The sequence below is a fragment of the Labrus bergylta genome, chromosome 12 (genome assembly GCF_963930695.1).
Source record: "Labrus bergylta chromosome 12, fLabBer1.1, whole genome shotgun sequence".
Lineage (NCBI taxonomy): Eukaryota > Metazoa > Chordata > Actinopteri > Labriformes > Labridae > Labrus > Labrus bergylta.
The window spans coordinates 3,347,845-3,360,684 of NC_089206.1; positions in this window are offsets into that span (position 1 = coordinate 3,347,845).

A 12,840-nucleotide genomic window follows, 5' to 3' on the forward strand; every position below is an offset into this window, starting at 1 on the left:
CTATGAAGTACCGGTACTCTAAATCATTCTACCTTTTACATTCAGCTTTAAATCTGATCTCATTCTGTCTATTTATCTATTCTAGTTTTCTTTTTTTGTAATCGTTTATTCGTGTCCAAGATTTTCATGTGCTCACACATCTTTAAAATGACCCTTTCAGAAGTTTGATTCTAGAAAAATGTAGTAAAAGTCAATCTTGTTTATCAGGAGTCCAGGGCCGTAACCATGTCAACCATCTTTACCTGCATCCTTATGACAAACTTTGCATGATGTTTATCAGCTGGGCATTTACAGAAATCCCCCCAGTTACAGGAAACAAAATGTGAAAGCAAACCCCTTTTTTTCTCTCTTGCTGCAGTGGTAGTAAAGTAGAGCTGGAGTTGTGTTAGAATTAGGGCTGTGAACAGTTACAAAAAATTGTAAAAGGTTACACGACGTCATTTTTTCCGTGTACATGGTTAACCATGAAAAAAGAAAAGCAAAGTGGACCGCAATCGCGCTATACAACCAATGGAGGGTGCGGCCGCTTTTCAGAAAGATTCCTCCGCATCACTGCCGCCACTCCAAGTTGTCAGACAGATACAATTGTGCTTTCTAAAGTAGGCTGTATAAGTAACACAGAAAACTTGCCATAGAATTTGTAAAAACAAATACCTGTATAGGCCTATAACAAGGCTATGATAAAACAACTACCATGATGAGTATTACATTTACATTTAGCATTACAAATATTTTACTGAAAAATAACTTTTTTTGGATGTTTTATGCATCTTACCAAAGAACGAAAATAGGTCAAATTAGGGCTTCTCCAAAAGGGACAGCTCTAGCCTTATCACATGTATCTCTGGGAATCAGAATCAGAAATTCACCACATTTGGACAGGATGTTCACGGATAGTTATTAGTTACAATTATGCAAAGTTTTTATCAATACCATTTTCAATTTTTGAATTTTTCACAAATTTTTTTTTTTTTCTGGTCCTGGATGCTCTGGATTTGTTTGGACCAGAGCAGGTCTCCCAAACACATGAACACCCACAAAGACATAAAACAAGTTTTGTAATTGGCTTGGCTGTTTAGTGATGAAGCTAAGTGAGTCTGTTCTTTCTCCAAAGAAGTCCCCGTGCTGCATGTTTCAGTGTATTTGAAGGTACAACAAACATGACTGAGCAGAAACTCATCAAATAAATAAAACATTGATGCAGCTTCAAGTTTTCATATCAACTCATCCACAAAGCTGCAGGTTACAGTCTCTGGGGCGTATGAAGAGGGGAGGGGTGTGTTTTGTGTTTGGAGGAGGGACTCTGTCATTTAGAAAAGTGAGAACAAGTTCCTCGTTGTCCAGTGAAGACAGAACAAGAGCATCTTAAACCATCAGAGCGTTGAACATGAGAGTCCATCAGACTTTGATCTGCTTCTTCTTCCTCAGTGAGTACTCTCTATTCCTACACTCCTCTCTTTTCACTGCTGCATTTGTCTTCTTCATAGTTGACTTTATTAGTTACAGGAGACAGAATAAGAAGCAGTCTGTGGTGGGTGGACTCTTTCAAACATGTTGGTTTCTGTGGTTAAACTAGACGTTCAGTGTTAAAATAGAATTGAGGAAACTGAACAGAGTACTTTTAAGCTGACTTTACCAGATAAAACTCAGATACAACTAATAAACCTAGATGTCACAGTTTACCATTTTAAGTTAAGTTGTTCAAGTATTCACTCATAATTCACCTTTTTCTGCATGCTGAATGTAGAAGTTGGATGTATTTTAGAATTCAGCAGACACCAACTTGTAAAAAGTTGAATAACGTTTCAGGCATGCAAATGCAAAATGCTAATTTTAGAGAATGAATGTAGGAAAGTGTATAGAGATGTAGGATGTCTGTTATTGTTTTGTTTTGGATAATGTGAAACAAATCAGACTGAAAGATCTAAAAGAACACAGAATATAGTTCCTGATTATTTATCTCTTTTCCACAGAACTGACAGATGGAAACCCTTTTCATCAAGATATCGGTGTCCGTGAAGGAACTGAAGGAGGAAACATTGAAGTTAAATGCAGCTTTATATTTTCTGGAAACAGGAAGGTCTTCTGTAGAAACGACTGTGAAGATGGAGACATTCTTTGCAACACCACAGATGTCAGTGCTCAGTGTGGCAGATACAGCATTAAATTAGGTTTAAATAACGATTTTTATGTGAGCATCACGAATTTGAGAAAGTCTGACTCTGGATCGTACAAATGTTGGTTGGATAGATACTTGCCTCCAGATTCAAGTGAGACATTTGAGCTCAGAGTTAAAGAAGGTGAGTTTTTACTCTTACATCTTTGAAATATCTCAGTAAGTAAACATTTAGTTTAGAGCTGCATCTTTTCTTCATTGTGAACTCTAAAAATTCTTAATTTAAACCAACAGTTTGTCTGTAAATGATCAGATTAGTCGACACATTGAAGTTAACTTGAATATTGTTGCAACAGACGGACAGAATAACTTTCACATTTATCCGTCATAGAAAAAGTTATTTACTGTTTTTAGAGAATTTGTAATATTTGAGCTGATTTGCGAAGTTTCAGCACACAGTTGAAGATGGTATTTTATGTTAGTTTTTACTTTTCAGGTGTATTATCTTTTCTGTGTTTCTAATAATGGAGTTTTAACCCAGGTCACAGAATAAATATTTATAGAAATGTGTTTAATTGTGACTCTGAATGATATTTTCATGTTCATGTTAAAATGTAGCCTACATTTTAAAGTCAACGTGTGCTACACAATAATAAGTTTAACAATCTCTGCTCCTTTAAAACTAACAGCTCGGGGCGCTGGTAGCCTAGTGGATAGAGAGCACGCCCCATGTAGGGAGGCTGTAGTTACTCCAAACTCTCTCTAAGGTTTATTTTTGGGCTTTTTATGCCTTTATTTGAGATGTTGGATAGACTCAGAGAGAGAGAGAGAGAGAGAGAGAGAGAGAGAGAGAGAGAGAGAGAGAGAGAGAGAGAGAGAGAGACAGAGAGTGTGGATGACATGCAGGAAAGGAGCCACAGGCTGGATTCAAACCCAGGCTGCTCGCTTGGAGGACAAAAGCCTCCGTACTAACCACTAGAATACCAGCCCCTCTCTCCCTGATTTCTGACTCTATCCACTGTCTCTAAATGAAGGCAAAAAAAACCCAAAAGATAAACCTTAAAAACCTCCAGCTCATCTGTAAATTATAAGATCGGCTCAGATCAAACAATTAAAAATGGTTTCACCAAACACGATGATCGACTGCTGCTTTGAGCTTTGTAAGAGCCAATATGCAAATTATTGATTAATACTAAATATCTAGTTAAAAATGATTAAAATCTAATAACAGTAATTTCATGTAAATTCATAACGTTTAAAATTGTTTTAAAGGCATAATTTAGTCATTTATAAATGATAAAAAGGTTATTGTTTATGTTTTTGGATGTTTATGTTATGACAGCACTGCGTAGTTAAAGTTGTGACGGATGTGACGTAAGCAGTTTGGAGTCCAATATTGATGGAAGCTACACAGTTTTTTGACCGTGCGTTAGACCGTTTGTGAAACCTGTATTTTATTTTAAAGTTTTTTCAGTAAACCTTTTAAAACGAAGGAAAGCTGTCCTGTCTTTTCGCTCGCGTTGCAAATACTGTGAGTTGACTCCAAAAAGTGGTACATAGGACGAAAAAAGAGACGGAGTGCCACTATATTTTGTCAAAAAACTAGCTTAAAGGATCAATAAGCTGGAACGTGCCGGGCGCGGGGAGAGCGCAGCTGTCCGCTCGGGAGAAGGGGAGATAAAAAAAGAGAGCTCATCTAATGAAGCCAGCAGAAACGGGTTATCCTTTAAAGTACTCTCCAAGAAAAGGTAACGTGAAACCTAAATACTGCCCTCGTGCATTTCCATGGAAGGATGTAAAGCCGACGCAGGAAGATAATTGAAGCCCGTGCCGAAATTAAAGGAGGATTGCAGGAAATAATTCAAGTTGTAGTTTCTCCGTGTCAGCTCGTATTTTAAGCCTTGAAACAGTCAATGTGGATTTCGGCCTTATTTAAGAAGTTGTTTGCACTCGTTTTATGAAGAAAAAGTGCCTTAAAGGTTAAGTGCTTTTAAACCTTTGCATTCAACTAGAGCCTTACTCTGCAATATTAAGATGATTGATGAAAAGGAAAAAGAGTTTGGATGTCTTGAGGATACAATGGATTCAGGACGGACACGCAGGTTGACAGAGAAAGCCTTAGAGGAGAAATTGCAAAAAATATAGCATTAAGAAGAAGAAAATTGGGAGCTCTCACAAGTAAAAGAAATGAAGTGGAGAAAATGATGAGTGATGCTCAGAGTTTACAAGGTGTTAAAGATGTGATGGAAAATGATTTTTCACTCGCTGTAGACGAGTTTAGTTGCCTCAACAAAGAAGTTGCAAGCCTTTTGTCTGAAGATGAAAAAACATTTGATCAGGAACAATGGTTTGAACCCAAAATGGCATCCATCAAAGAATTCATAAAAGCTACTAAAACATGGATCGCCGCTGTGCATGAACGCTCTTTTCAAAAAGAGGATGATGCGGAAATTGACCCGCAAGATGCTGTTAAAGCAAGTGACAGTATTTCACAAGTAGGTGTCAGCAATGTTGGACACAATCGTCAATATGGAGCTCAAGTAAGTCGCAGAACAGCCATATCACAGGTGTCCTCGACACGTGTTAGACAAGAGGTGGAACATGCAGCTCTGCTTGAACGTGCTGCGGCACAGAAGAAAAGGCAGCAGCTTGAGTTTGAAATGGCCAGAATCAAAAGCGCAAAAGAAGAACTTGAGTTGGAAACCGCATTAGCAGAAAGCAGTGCAAAATTAAAAGTGCTCAAAGAATATGAAAGATCAGAGGATGGTTCCAGTAGCCGTGGTTACAGTAGTCACGCACTAGTACAAAAGCTAAGAGGTGGGGGCATGAAGCGGGAAGAAACCAGTGTATCGCTTCCTCAGCCAGTTGATCCAGGCTTTCATGCTCAGTTGCAAATGTTGCACTCTCAAGTACCAAAAGTGGCTCAACAAGATTACAGCAACGCTCAGGCCAACAGAGGTGACGAGATGCTAAAAGTAATGCAAAATCAGAATGTTATCACTGAGCTTCTGGTAAAGCAACAAAAGCAATCCCAGTTACCAACAAAGGACATTACTGTCTTCAAGGGCGACACATTGCAATACAAATCTTTCATTAGATCGTTTGAGCACTCAATAGAACAAAAGACAGACAATGATCAGGACAAATTGTACTTTTTGGAACAGTTTACAGCCGGTGAACCCCAAGAGCTAGTTCGCAGCTGTGCTCATATGCCACCTAGCAAAGGCTACTATAAAGCGAAGCAACTGCTTCATGATCACTATGGGGATGAACTACAGATCGCCAGCGCGTACATTGATAAAGCACTGAAATGGCCGCAGATCAAATCTGATGATGGAAAGGCATTAAATGCTTATGCAATGTTTTTGGTTGGATGTCGCAACACTATGGAAGACATAGAATTTCTAGAAGAGATGGACAACCCTACCAACTTACGGACGGTGGTATCCAAACTACCCTTCAAAATGAAAGAACGTTGGCGTGCTGAAGCTTACGATGTCAAACAGCGAAGAGCAAAGTTTGCTGATTTGGTGAACTACATAGACCGCCAAGCTAAAATAATGATCGATCCACTGTTTGGTATTATACCAGACAGCCGCCCAACCATAATTGGAAAGATCAAACAAAAGGAAAGGCATCCTCCTAAGAGAGAGGTCCGTGGAAGCAGTTTCGCTACCAACGTTTTCCAAAATAAAAGACCTCAAGAAACATATGTGATGTCAGGTAATTCAAGCAAAACCAGGATTGCCTTTGAGAAGCCATGTTTGTACTGTCAGCAGTTTCACATTCTAACTTCATGCAACAAAATAAAAGATCAGCCACACAAAGAACGTGTTGAGTTCTTGAAGTCAAATGGCTTGTGTTTTGGCTGCTTAACCCCTGGCCATCTCAGCAGGTTCTGCAAAAGACGAATGGAGTGTAAAGTATGTGGGTTAAGTCATCCAGACATTTTACACATGGAAAAAAGAGAAGATTCTGTCTCACCTGAGAAGAATGAAGGTGCTCACGGAAACAAATTATCGTGTGCTCAAGTTTCTATCACGCAAGAGTCTTGTAGCCTAACGGGGGCCGGAAAAGCTGAATGTGTGCTGTCGATAGTACCGGTGAAGATTAAATCAAAAAAGAGCGACAAGTATGTTGAAACGTACGCCTTCATGGACCCGGGAAGCACAGCAACGTTCTGCACAGGAGACCTGCAAAAGAAATTGAACGCTAAAGGGAAACCAACACAATTACTTCTCAGCACAATGAGTCAAGACAAACCTGGAGAACAGAAGCTAATAAATAGCTATGTGATATCGGACCTGGAAGTGTGCGGCCTGGAAGACACCAAACATATTGAGCTACCAAAAGTGTACACTCACAGCAACATACCAGTTCACGCCGAAAATATACCCAGGCAGTCAGATATTCAACAGTGGCCTTATCTCAGCGAAGTGCGTTTGCCAGAATTAGAAGCAGATGTAGGCCTACTTATTGGAGCAAACTGTCCAAAGGCTATGGAGCCATGGCGCATCATTAACAGTCAAGATGGAGGCCCTTATGCTGTTAAGACGGCCATTGGATGGGTCGTGAATGGTCCCATGAGAAAGGAACTGGAGGACACAGAGAACAAACCGCCTCAGTGTTCAGTGAACAGGATCTCAGTGATGGAAGTTGAGAAGTTACTTGTCCAACAGTACAACACTGATTTCCCAGAGCGCAACTACGACGACAAAGAAGAGTTGTCGCAAGAAGACAAACAGTTCATGCAGTCTATGCAGAAAACAGCAATGCTGGAAAACGGACATTACAGCATTGGATTGCCGCTCAGGAACGTGAAGCTCCAGATGCCTAATAACCGCTGTGTGGCGGAGCAGCGCATAGCCAGTTTGCACAGAAAGCTCAAGAAGAATCCTGAGTTCTTTGAAGAGTACAAAGACTTCATGGATACTATCATAAGCAAAGGCTATGCTGTCCAAGTTCCGGCACACCAGCTGAATCGTGACGACAACAGGGTGTTCTACATACCGCACCATGGGGTGTATCACCCTAAGAAAAGAAAACTGCGAGTGGTCTTCGACTGCACAGCCTCGTATCAGGGCCGGTCTTTGAACTGTGAGTTACTACAAGGACCCGACCTGACCAATACGTTGGTTGGTGTCCTCTTAAGATTTCGTGAGGAGTCAATAGCCATAATGGCAGACATCGAGTCAATGTTTTATCAAGTTAAGGTGCCAGAAAAAGACGCAGATCTCCTCCGCTTTCTTTGGTGGCCCAACGGCAACTTGAATGGGCCAATGAAGGAATTTAGGATGGCAGTGCACCTATTCGGGGCCACTTCATCGCCAAGCGTTGCTTCGTATGCCCTTCGAAGAACCGCTGAGGACCATAGAGCTACTGCCTCCCCAGAAGCTGTCCAAGCAGTCCTGCGCAACTTTTACGTGGACGACTGTTTGAAGAGCGTAGCTACAGAAGACGATGCAGTGACATTGGCAAGTGATCTCCGTACCTTGTGTGCCAGAGGAGGTTTCAATCTGGTGAAGTGGATGAGTCATAGCCGAAAGGTGTTGATGTCCATTCCAGAAGTACACAGAGCTAGTGGAGTAAAAGATTTGGATCTAAGCCATGAAGCTCTACCAGTCGAGAGGACTCTTGGCATACAGTGGGATACAGAAACGGATACCTTCACTTACAGCATGAAGCTGCAAGACAAGCCGTTGACGAGGAGGGGCATTTTATCCGTCGTCAATTCTATCTACGACCCCCTCGGCTTTTTGGCTCCAGTCATCCTGCCAGCCAAACTTCTGCTGAAAGAGCTTTGTAAGGAGCAGCATGGTTGGGATGAGAACATTGGTGAAAAACATGCTGAAGAGTGGAAAAGATGGAAAGAAGACATTACTCACCTTGCTGACTTCCACGTCAGCAGATGTTTAAAACCCACAGACTTCGGATGCGCTGCCACAGCGCAGTTACATAATTTCTCGGATGCCTCAGAGTACGCATATGGCACTGTGACTTATCTGCTGCTAGAAAACAAACAAGGCAAGAAACATTGTTCTTTCCTGATGGGAAAATCAAGAGTCGTCCCACTCAAGCAAGTTACAATACCCCGGCTTGAATTGACTGCGGCAGTCATGGCAGTGAAGATGGACAAGATGTTACGTCAAGAACTTCAAGTTCCACTTCAACCATCTATCTTCTGGACAGACAGCACTACCGTACTCAGGTATATTGACAATGAAACAGCTCGATTCAAAACTTCTGTTGCGAACAGAGTTACACTGATCCGCGAAGTCACCAAACCATCTCAGTGGAGCTACGTCGGATCAGCAGAAAATCCTGCAGATCAAGCCAGCAGGGGTCTGAAGGCCAAGAGTTTGATACAAAAGGGAACATGGATTAATGGACCGAACTTCCTGTTGCAAAATGAACATGATTGGCCCAAGCAACCCGTGCAAAGGAAGGAAAGCTTTCAAGATGACCCAGAGGTCAAGAACCCGGTTATAGTCAACACCATCAAAATCGAAGATAACGTGGAATCAATGAACCAGTTGATCAACTACTACTCGGACTGGCATAAACTTAAAAGGTCAGTGGCCTGGATTCTAAAGCTGAAGGAAACCTTGCGCCAACTGAAAGATGAAAGAAAGGAGTTCTCGAGAACAGTCAATCAAACCGAAAAGGATCCTGAAAAGCAAAGATCAAAGTTAGAAAGGCACATGGAAAAATACAAAACAACAAAAGGAAAGAAACCGCTTACTTTAGAAGATTTGGACACTGCAGAATCTGCAATAATCCAGTTCAGCCAAAGACAGCAGTACAGTGAAGAAATCAAAGCTCTGCAAAAAGGAAAACAAGTCAGTCGAAACAGTCAGCTGTTCAAACTGGATCCGATTCTGCAAGATGGCACATTGAGAGTTGGCGGAAGACTCAACAAGTTGGCCATGCCAGAGAATGCCAAGCATCCAGGGATACTCTCTAAGCATTGTAGAGCTGCCACATTGATCTTGAGAGACATACACCAAAGAACAGGACACTGCGGACGCAGTTATGTCATGGCACAATTAAGAAGCAAGTATTGGATCCCACAAGCCAATTCTGCTGTCCGAACAATAATCAACAAGTGTGCAGTATGTCGCAGGATCAGCGGAAGAGTTGGAGAGCAAAAGATGGCGAACTTGCCTGACAAACCTCCCTTTACGAACACCGGCGTTGATTATTTCGGGCCTTTTGATGTTAAGCGGGGCCGGAGTACAGTCAAGAGATATGGCGTATTGTTCACCTGCCTTACCCTTAGAGCCGTGCACATCGAAGTTGCAGACAGCCTTGATACCGACTCCTGCATCAATGCGATTCGGCGTTTTGTGTCTAGAAGAGGTCAAGTTACCATCATGCGCTCTGACAACGGCACAAACTTTGTCGGTGCTGAAAGGGAGATGAGGGAAGCAATTCAACTCTTTGATCATGACAAAATTGAAAGGCTCTTCCAACCAAAGGGGATACAGTGGATATTCAACAGCCCAGCAGCTTCCCACCAGGGCGGGATTTGGGAAAGACAGATTCGAACTGTGCGAAGAATCCTCAATTCTCTGTTGAAAGAACAAGCTGTGAATGATGATTGTCTTCAGACAGTAATGTGTGAGGTTGAGAGCATCATCAACGGCAGGCCACTCACAAGTATCTCAGATGACGTGAATGACCTTGAGCCTCTGACACCCAATCATTTGTTGTTGTTGAAGTCACAACCTATCATGCCTCCAGGCATTTTCAGCAAAAATGACACATACACAAGAAAACGCTGGAAGCAAGTCCAATATCTAGCGGACTTGTTTTGGACCAGATGGACCCACGAGTACCTCCCACTCCTCCAGGAACGACAGAGGTGGTCAAAACTACGAAGAAACTTCATAGTCGGAGATGTTGTGTTGTTGGTGGACAGTTCATCACCTCGCAACTCCTGGCTGATGGGCAGAGTGGTAGAGACCTTACCCGACTCCAGCGGAGCAGTTCAGAGGGTGAAGATAAAAACCAAGACCAGCCTCTTGGAAAGACCTGTTACCAAACTGTGCTTGTTAGAAGAAGCGGCGTCAAACGAGAAGATTTGAAAAAAAAAAAAAAAAGGAAGAAGCACAGGGAATAACTTTAAGTTGGACATTTCATGGACATTTGATTTATTTGGCTCTTAATGTTTTAATTTGTAATTGTTTAGTCCGCCTGCCTAACCAATTAGGGGCCGGGTAATGTAAGAGCCAATATGCAAATTATTGATTAATACTAAATATCTAGTTAAAAATGATTAAAATCTAATAACAGTAATTTCATGTAAATTCATAACGTTTAAAATTGTTTTAAAGGCATAATTTAGTCATTTATAAATGATAAAAAGGTTATTGTTTATGTTTTTGGATGTTTATGTTATGACAGCACTGCGTAGTTAAAGTTGTGACGGCTGTGACGTAAGCAGTTTGGAGTCCAATATTGATGGAAGCTACACAGTTTTTTGACCGTGCGTTAGACCGTTTGTGAAACCTGTATTTTATTTTAAAGTTTTTTCAGTAAACCTTTTAAAACGAAGGAAAGCTGTCCTGTCTTTTCGCTCGCGTTGCAAATACTGTGAGTTGACTCCAAAAAGTGGTACAGAGGACGAAAAAAGAGACGGAGTGCCACTATAACCTTTATAGATGTTTTAACATTTTATACCTTTTTTTCAAATGTTTTTTTCCAGCTACAACGACCTCTAAACCAAACACGACCTCCACACTGACCACAGCGCAGACTGTGAGCTCCAGTTCAGGAAACATCACGACTTCACCACACTCGCCTCAGACAACAAAGAAATCTGAGCAGCACTCATCAGCTTCTGGTTCAGGTACATTAAAAAAATGATAAGTAAAAATATAGTTTAGAGCTGCATCATTTCTTCATTGTGAACTATCAAAATTCTCAATTTATACCACCATCTTATCTGTAAATGATCAGATTAGTGGACATTTTGAAGTTATTCTCAGACTTTAAGTATTTTTCTTCTCCCTGCAGATTTCTTGTGTAGTTGTTTATGTAAGTTGTTTTTAGTCTGCACATGCTCATACTGTGCTAATGTAAGTACATACACATGTCAAACTTACATTCATTGTTGGACTTGACTTGGAATATCTTTTAAAATGAAGCAGGAAATTAAAAAAAACAATCATGTCCCTCAGGCTTTAAGCTGCTTGTGCGTCTGATCCTGGTCTTCATATTTATTGTATCATCAGCAGCTGTGCTGATAGTCTGCAGGAGGAGGACCACAACACCTGAAGGTGAGATGTTAACATCATCTAAAACTCACCACACTCACAAAGTAGCCAGCATCCTGGTCTGATGGAGAAAAACACAACTCAGCTCTCTGAAGGAAAGAGGCTCCACAAAATGCAACAAGTGGTCCTGATCTTCTGAATTATGTTTTTCAGAATCCCATGTGGAACTAGACTACGTAAATATCAACCATGTGAGTGTCTGAGAAGATTGTTGGATAGTGAACTTCATTAAAGATGGTAAAAACATCAGACATCAATACAAACTAAACCCTTCTTTCTTCTTCTTCTGCAGGACGATCAAGAGCATGACGAGATCGGAGAGGAGGACAGACAGAGTGGACTTCCTCCTGTGGAAACATCTACACTTTAAAATTCATGTTGCAGCGAGTCCAGAGCAGAACTATTTTTTTTAACACATTTTGGTTGAAAGATCTTCATTGCAGAGCAGAGATAAGATCGTGGGAATGTGTTTAACAATCTAAAAAAGAAGAAGTTGTTTCCTCTTCTTTAAGTTTAACTTCAAGTTCTCAGAAACCTGTGTGATGAAAACAGGAAACAGGCGATGTTGTGCTCATGTCTGTAAAAAGTGTGTATCTGGACTGTAAACCACAAACTTTGACCTTTTGATGAAGAAGACCCTCAGCTGAATATTTTGTTTTATTCAGTAAGATCATGTTTTTATGTTTTGTGTAATAAGAGGATCTTGAAGTGCACACTGTTGAATTCCTGAAGTTTTGGACACATGTCACTGAATCTCAATGAAACAGAAAACGTTGATGCTAACTTAAGTCCCGTACAGATTGATCATTTTGTCATCAGTGCTCATTTGGAGCTGCACTTGATTCTGTTGCCCCGATAGAAATAAAGATAATAAATAGTTTGGGCCAGAATTTCAATTCTGTGGTCATTGTCTGACTAAACTGTGTTGATGATTGATTTGACCTCTATGGACCTTTTAGAAAAAAATTGGCCCGAGGTCCCTCCCAAAAATCCTGAGATATAGCCAGAGTGTCAAATCCAAGATGGCCGCCGGCGCCATGTTGGAAAATTAACTTTTGAACCTGAGCACCTAGAATCGTGTAAGAAGACACTTTTTTTGTGTAAGCCAACCATGAGGATTCAGACTCTGACCTCAGTTTGATGTTATGACATCATTTTGACACAGAAATCTAAGAAAGCTGCCGTCCAGTAGAGTGAAAATGTAAGTTTGGAATGGGAAGGTAAGATGTGGTGTTTGAGGTGTGCCATTTGTACAGTATGTAAAGAAGCAAAATAACAATGATAAACTATAGCTATTGTAATTAAGAATCCATGCCAACCAAACATGTATGGTTTAGTAACAGCAATTCATGTTTCAGGGGTCTTTTCATAATTATGTTCAGTTCTCAAGTATAACTCAATGCAACACATTAAAACAACATGAAGTTATTTCTTCTTAGTTTGCTT